Source organism: Momordica charantia (genome assembly GCF_013281855.1).
Source record: "Momordica charantia cultivar OHB3-1 chromosome 4 unlocalized genomic scaffold, Mcharantia_2.0 BLBB01000004.1, whole genome shotgun sequence".
Lineage (NCBI taxonomy): Eukaryota > Viridiplantae > Streptophyta > Magnoliopsida > Cucurbitales > Cucurbitaceae > Momordica > Momordica charantia.
Genome location: NW_028275162.1, coordinates 15938363 through 15944515, shown reverse-complemented (window position 1 = coordinate 15944515; position 6153 = coordinate 15938363). Strand labels below are relative to the sequence as shown.

The following is a 6153-nucleotide window of genomic DNA, read 5'->3' as shown; positions in this document are numbered from 1 at the left end:
TAAAATAATCATACAAAATAAATATATATATAATTTATTTTCAGACATTTTAATCTCATACATGTTAATCTAGACATACATACAACTAAACATAGTTATTTTTTATTCCCATACATCTTGCTCCAAAGATCTAGACATCAAGATATTTTTTGAAACATTCAACCAAACAGTGCCTAAGTTATTTCTTTTTTTTTCCCTTTACTTGAGTAATTCCAACGGCATGTGAAGTGAAGTGTGTTAGTTTGAACATCCAATTAAACGATGTGTGAAACTTATTTTTAATTTATCTAAAATTTTGTTTCTTTATTTGACAAAAATCTTAGCTAGAAGTGGGTTTTTCCCCTTTTTTTCTTTTTTTTCTTTTTAAGAAAAAAGTAATTAAGAAGCAAACTTTGAGATGTTTACCCTTTTTTTTCTCTCTTTAGTCAATTTTAGTTTTAAAAGTTTCATTAAATTAAACTCTAAAATTTGATCAAGTGTGAAACTTACAATCTTATTCATAACAAATTTGAAAATAGCGAATAAGACACATCATTATCATCTTAAAATGTTGATAGTTATTCAATCCTGACTTTATAATATGCTGACAGATAAATAAAGTTCAATTGTTCTATACATTACTCATAGACTTAAAGATCGGTTTGAATCTGTTACCCCTTTGTTTATCTTAAAAAAAAAAAAAACCATAACCACAGCCTCATAACATCAAATTAGTGAAAAAAAAGTTAGCCTATAATGCTAAAATCAATAGCATTTAAATTTATCCTACTTATCACCATTAAAAAATTTAATGATCTTTTTTTTAAAAAAATAAAAAATCTATTTTCCCTCACTTTCTTTATACATTAATTTCTCTTACCTGTTAAATTTAACAGGGGCGGTGAGTAAAAACATATACTTACCTGTCATGAAGTGCCTAAACATTATACCATTAAAATGCCTATAAAACGCCCCATAGAATAAAAATAACACCTTGCAAAAATATTACACATGGAAATAAATTGAAATAAGTTAAAAACAATTATTTTGGTGATTTCTTAAATCTTTAGGTAGCTAGAGTGGAAGGATAACAATTGTTACTCGGTTTTGTTGTTGTGTATTTGAGAGAAAAATTGAATATTGTTTTAAAGGATAAGAGAAAAAGAAAAAGAAAAAGAAGAAGATGCACAGTTGGGAAATGGCAGTATGCGTAGGTATTCCCCCAATTACTTTTAAAAGAAGTGTCCACAGCCATGAATTTGGCTGCCCCCCACACCTCTCTCTCCTTTCCCCTTTATAAACCCATTTCCCCACTCCCCTCCTTCTTCATGTGAGTTCCACATTACTCTCTCTCCCCCTCTCCGCCGTCCGATCATGATGCCGCCGGAGGAGCAACATCAGCCGTCCACCACCACTCCTCCCAATCCAACCACACATCCTCCGCCGCCGCCGATCAATATTATCATTCCCGCCGCCGCCCCTCCCACTACCTTCTCCATCCTCACCCAATCTTTGTTCCCTCTAACTCTCAAGGTATCTCAAAACAATACATATATTTTATTAATATTTAATGAAGGAATATATATATATATATATATATATATGTAATTTAACTTTCTGTGTTTTTTGGTTGGGTGGTGGGCAGTTTGAAGATGTGTCGTATAGTATCAAAATTCCAAGCTCAAAGAGCGGCTGTAAGAAGCCTAGTAGCATTTCTACTCGGACGATATTGAACGGCGTGAGTGGGATGGCTGCACCGGGGGAGCTTCTAGCAATGCTCGGCCCCTCCGGGAGCGGCAAGACCACGCTCTTGACGGCCCTCGCCGGCCGCCTGCCGGCCAAGATCTCCGGCGCCGTAACCTACAACCACAGGCCCTTCTCCAGCTCCATCAAGCGCAGGATCGGCTTTGTCCCGCAGGACGACGTTCTGTACCCTCATCTCACGGTGCTCGAGACCCTCTCCTACGCCGCCATGCTCCGGCTGCCGCGGAGGCTGAGCAAGGGAGAGAAGATTGCGCAGGCGGAGATGATGGTGGTGGAGCTCGGGCTCAGCCGCTGCCGGAACTCTGTCGTCGGCGGGGCGCTGCTCCGGGGGATCTCCGGAGGGGAAAGGAAGAGGGTCAGTATCGGGCACGAGATGATCGTGAACCCGAGTTTGCTTTTGCTGGACGAGCCTACTTCGGGGCTGGACTCGACCACGGCGCAGCGGATTGTGGGGACGTTGAGAGCGCTGGCTCGCGCTGGCCGGACCCTGGTCTTGACCATTCACCAGCCCTCCAGCCGGCTGTATAGGATGTTTGATAAGGTGATGGTGCTGTCCGACGGCTGCCCCATTTACAGCGGCCAGGCAGGTCGGGTCATGGATTATTTCGCCTCCATTGGATATGTTCCTCCCTTCAACTCATCAATCCTGCTGATTTCCTGCTCGATCTTGCCAATGGTATGAACCAAAAAAAAAAGAATTAATATAATTTTATTGCAATTACCCAGCGTGCACCTATCTTTATGCTCCTACACCCAAAAGTACAGTTCGCAATGATCCGGATCATTGTATTCTATATGATTTGAACCCATATTTTTTAAGTCCCAAGCATTCAAACTATTCCTGGGACATAATTTTATTCCACTCTATTAATCTTCCAAATAATGCATCTTTGACGGCGAGTACTCGCGATGCACTAGCACCAGATTCAGTGACGATGAAGCAGACCATGTCGCGTGAAGAGGACATTTCAGTGAAGCCGGTTCGTACAGAAGGGTCATTTATCAGGTGAAGCAGCAACAAAGATTTCTTATTCATCAAGATCCGAATCTGGAGGCGAAAATGAAAATCCATTGTATATTACTGAAAGAGGATTGCGAGAAAGGAGACACGAATCTCCCAGTCCGAGGGCTTTTGTACTCCGATCCTTCCCACATACAGGATCAGGTTGGCTCATCTCTTCTTCTCCATCTTCTGGGGCTTCTACCCTGTATTCGCATTCCCATTGGAGCGCCCGATGTTGTCGAAAGAGCGCTCCTCCCATGTACCGTCTCTCCTCCTATTACATGGCTCGGACAGTCGGCGACCTCCCATGGAGCTCGTGCTCCCCACGATCTTCGTGACGCTCACGTACTGGATGGGCGGCCTCAGGCCTTCAGCTCTCTCGTTTGTGCTCACCCTTTTGATCGTTCTGTTGAACGTGCTGGTGTCGCAAGGCCTAGGCCTGGCCCTTGGCGCGGTTTGATGGATGTGAAGCAGGCCACCACGCTGGCCTCCGTGACCATGCTGGGTTTCTGCTGGCCGGTGGATATTACATTGAGCACATTCCGCCGTTCATCTCATGGCTCAAGTATGTGTCGTTCAGCCATTACTGCTACAGGCTGCTGGTGGGGGTTCAGTACTCTGCCAATCAGGTGTATGAGTGTGGCTTTGGGTCGCATATTAATTACTGTAGAGTCATGGATTTTCCTGCCATTAAATGCTTGGGACTGGGGAATCTGTGGTGGGATGTGGCTGCTTTGGGGGTCATGTTGGTTGGGTTTAGGATTTTGGCTTTTGTGGCTTTGAAGATGGGACACCCGCACTGATTCTGCATTCTTCCATGGCAGAGCAAGCTTGTTGACTCGAATAGGAGTTTTACGCGGTTGGATGTGCGAGAGAGAAACGACGAACACATTTCAGATTATCAATAATTTCTGACTATTAGGATAGAGCAATGCTGGAGAATGGAAGGCTGTAACAACTTCATTCAATAATTTTTCTCAAAATGGGAACGAGGGAGTTAGTATTAGTTATATGTTGTTTTAGATTGGCTTAAGGGAAATTGTAAGTTACTAGTAGATTCATTAAATTGAAAAGCTTTTTTTCTTTTCTCTCTTCTTTTATGGAATGGGCAGAGGGTTGTGTTTGACTTTTGGTAATTAAGTTGGGAAAAGAATGAACTACTTAGAAGGAAGGAATGAATTGACACTGAAAATTGTGCATACAAACAATTGTTGTGTGGAAGTTACTGTTGATTTTTCGTTTTTCTAAATCAAAAAGATTTAATTTCGTTTTTACTTTCACAGGTTTAATTTTTTACAATTCAACACTGTGAAGAGATAAGGTTCTACTCATGGAGTTTAATTTCCTACGGCAATTTAAAACTAAAGATATTATAGAACATCCAAAAATGATAAGCAGGAGAGATAACGTAGAAAGAGACTTTTTTTTTTTGTTTAAAAAATTGAATAGTTGTCAATTTTGAGTATTACTCAAAATAAAAACATATGTATATATTTTAGAGCAAATAGAAAAATATTGTTTTAACGGCCTTGTTTTAGAAATAAGAAAATTAACAAAACCGAACAAAACTGAAGTCGGTTGCAGTTTAGAACACCAAAAGACGGAAAAGATTTGAGAACTGACCAAATGGGTCAACTTTCATAAAACTTTATAAAACCGAAGCCCACAAATTGGAAAAAAACAGCCAGCTCCTCATACCTCATTCAATCTAAGTCAGCCCAATGAATCCCACGGCCCCAGCCCAACGCTATCTAAGACATGAACCCTAACCTTAAATTGTAAGAAAATTCTGTAGATGTTATTTAGAATCAATATTTCACAAATATTCTTGTTATAGGGAGCAAAAATGATCCAAGCGAGATGAGAGGTCGGACCGTGTGATAGAAGCCTGAGTTCATCTACAAAGGGGGCCGGCCCATAACGAAAGGGTCGGCCCATTCTTGAAAACTGACCCTTGGATTCTATTATTACTCTACTATTGCCCTTGCTAACTTAGGCATCGGAGCCCGTGTGACAAGAGTCACACCGGTCTAGCCTTGTTCAGTTTTGCAGGTCTTCGAGTCCCTGATAATCAAGCTTGGTGCAAACCTCGGGAGGAACCGGGAGAGCTTAATCTACGCATCAACAATTGGCGCCGTCTGTGGGAACGATACAGTTCGAGCAAGCTTGGCCGAGACGAAGTCCAGATCTGAGGCGGGTAGAATGGAGCAAATCGACACGAGCCCTGGTGGAGGCCAGCAACGTTTCGAAAAGAAGAGCCTGGACGAGGCTGCCGACCACCGGGGGAGGCAAGTCCGAGCCCTGGTCATCGACTAAATCCGACCCCCCGATAGGGGAGAACCAGCTGAGGAGGTAGAATCTATCCCTCTGGCAGCCAAGGATCGTCGAGTCAACATCGGAACCAGATTGGGGAATGAGGAAAGAAAGAGCCTTATAAATTTTCTCAGAAGCAACGCTGACATGTTCACATGGTCACATGAGGACATGCCAGGAATCGATAGAGGAGTCGTGGTACACCGACTCAACATCGACGAGAGCTGTAAACCAGTGAAATAGAAGCGTCGTGCATTCAACCAAGAAAGGAACGAGATTGTGGCTGAACAGGTAGAAAAGCTACTGAAAACAGACTTCATTCGAGAGGTGCATTATCCCCAGTGGATATCCAACGTGGTACTGGTGAAGAAGCCAAATGGAAAATAGAGAATGTGCATCGACTTGAAAGGTTGAGTTTTATGGATGCCTACTCTGGGTATAATCAAATCAAGATGCATTTACCAGATCAGGAGAAGACCTTTGTCACGAGCCGATGTTTATATTGCTACACGGTAATGTTGTTCGGGTTGAAAAATGCAGGCGCAACCTACCGACGGATGGTAAATCGAATTTTTGCAGCCTTAATTAGCAAAAATATGGAAGTCTACATGGACGACATGCTGGTAAAGAGTCGAAAAGATAAACAAGACGAGGAAGATTTGGCAGAAGCATTGACGTTTTAAGAAAGTACAAGATGAAGTTAAATCCTACTAAATGCACGTTTGGAGTAACCTCAGGCAAGTTCCTTGGATTCCTAGTACACCAAAGGGGAATCGAAGCCAATCCAGATAAGATCAAAGTTATTTTGGAGATGGATCCACCTAGAAATCTAAAGCAACTACAGGGACTCAACGGAAGGTTAGTAGCGCTCAACAGGTTTGTTAGCCACTCAACTGACAAGTGCATGTCGTTCTTCAAAATCCTAAGGAAGAAAGGGCAATTTGAATGGACAGAAGAGTGTGAGGCTGCCTTTAAAGAGCTAAAACAATATCTGGGGGCAGCCCCGCTCCTCTCAAAACCGATCGCTGGTGATGAACTCTACTTGTACTTAGCTGTATCCGACGCTACTGTTGGCTTTTTGGCCTTAATCTCAA

The 6153-nt window shown here is 42.4% G+C and overlaps 1 pseudogene across 1 annotated transcript; it reads left to right on the top strand.

The window, feature by feature from the left end:
• The first annotated feature begins 1274 nt into the window (after positions 1-1274).
• Positions 1275-3832, top strand: LOC148211923 (ABC transporter G family member 21-like; annotated as a pseudogene). The gene is made up of 3 exons (XR_015790134.1): positions 1275-1512; positions 1625-2507; positions 2721-3832. The product of XR_015790134.1 is annotated as an ABC transporter G family member 21-like (transcript).
• The last annotated feature ends 2321 nt before the right edge of the window (positions 3833-6153 follow it).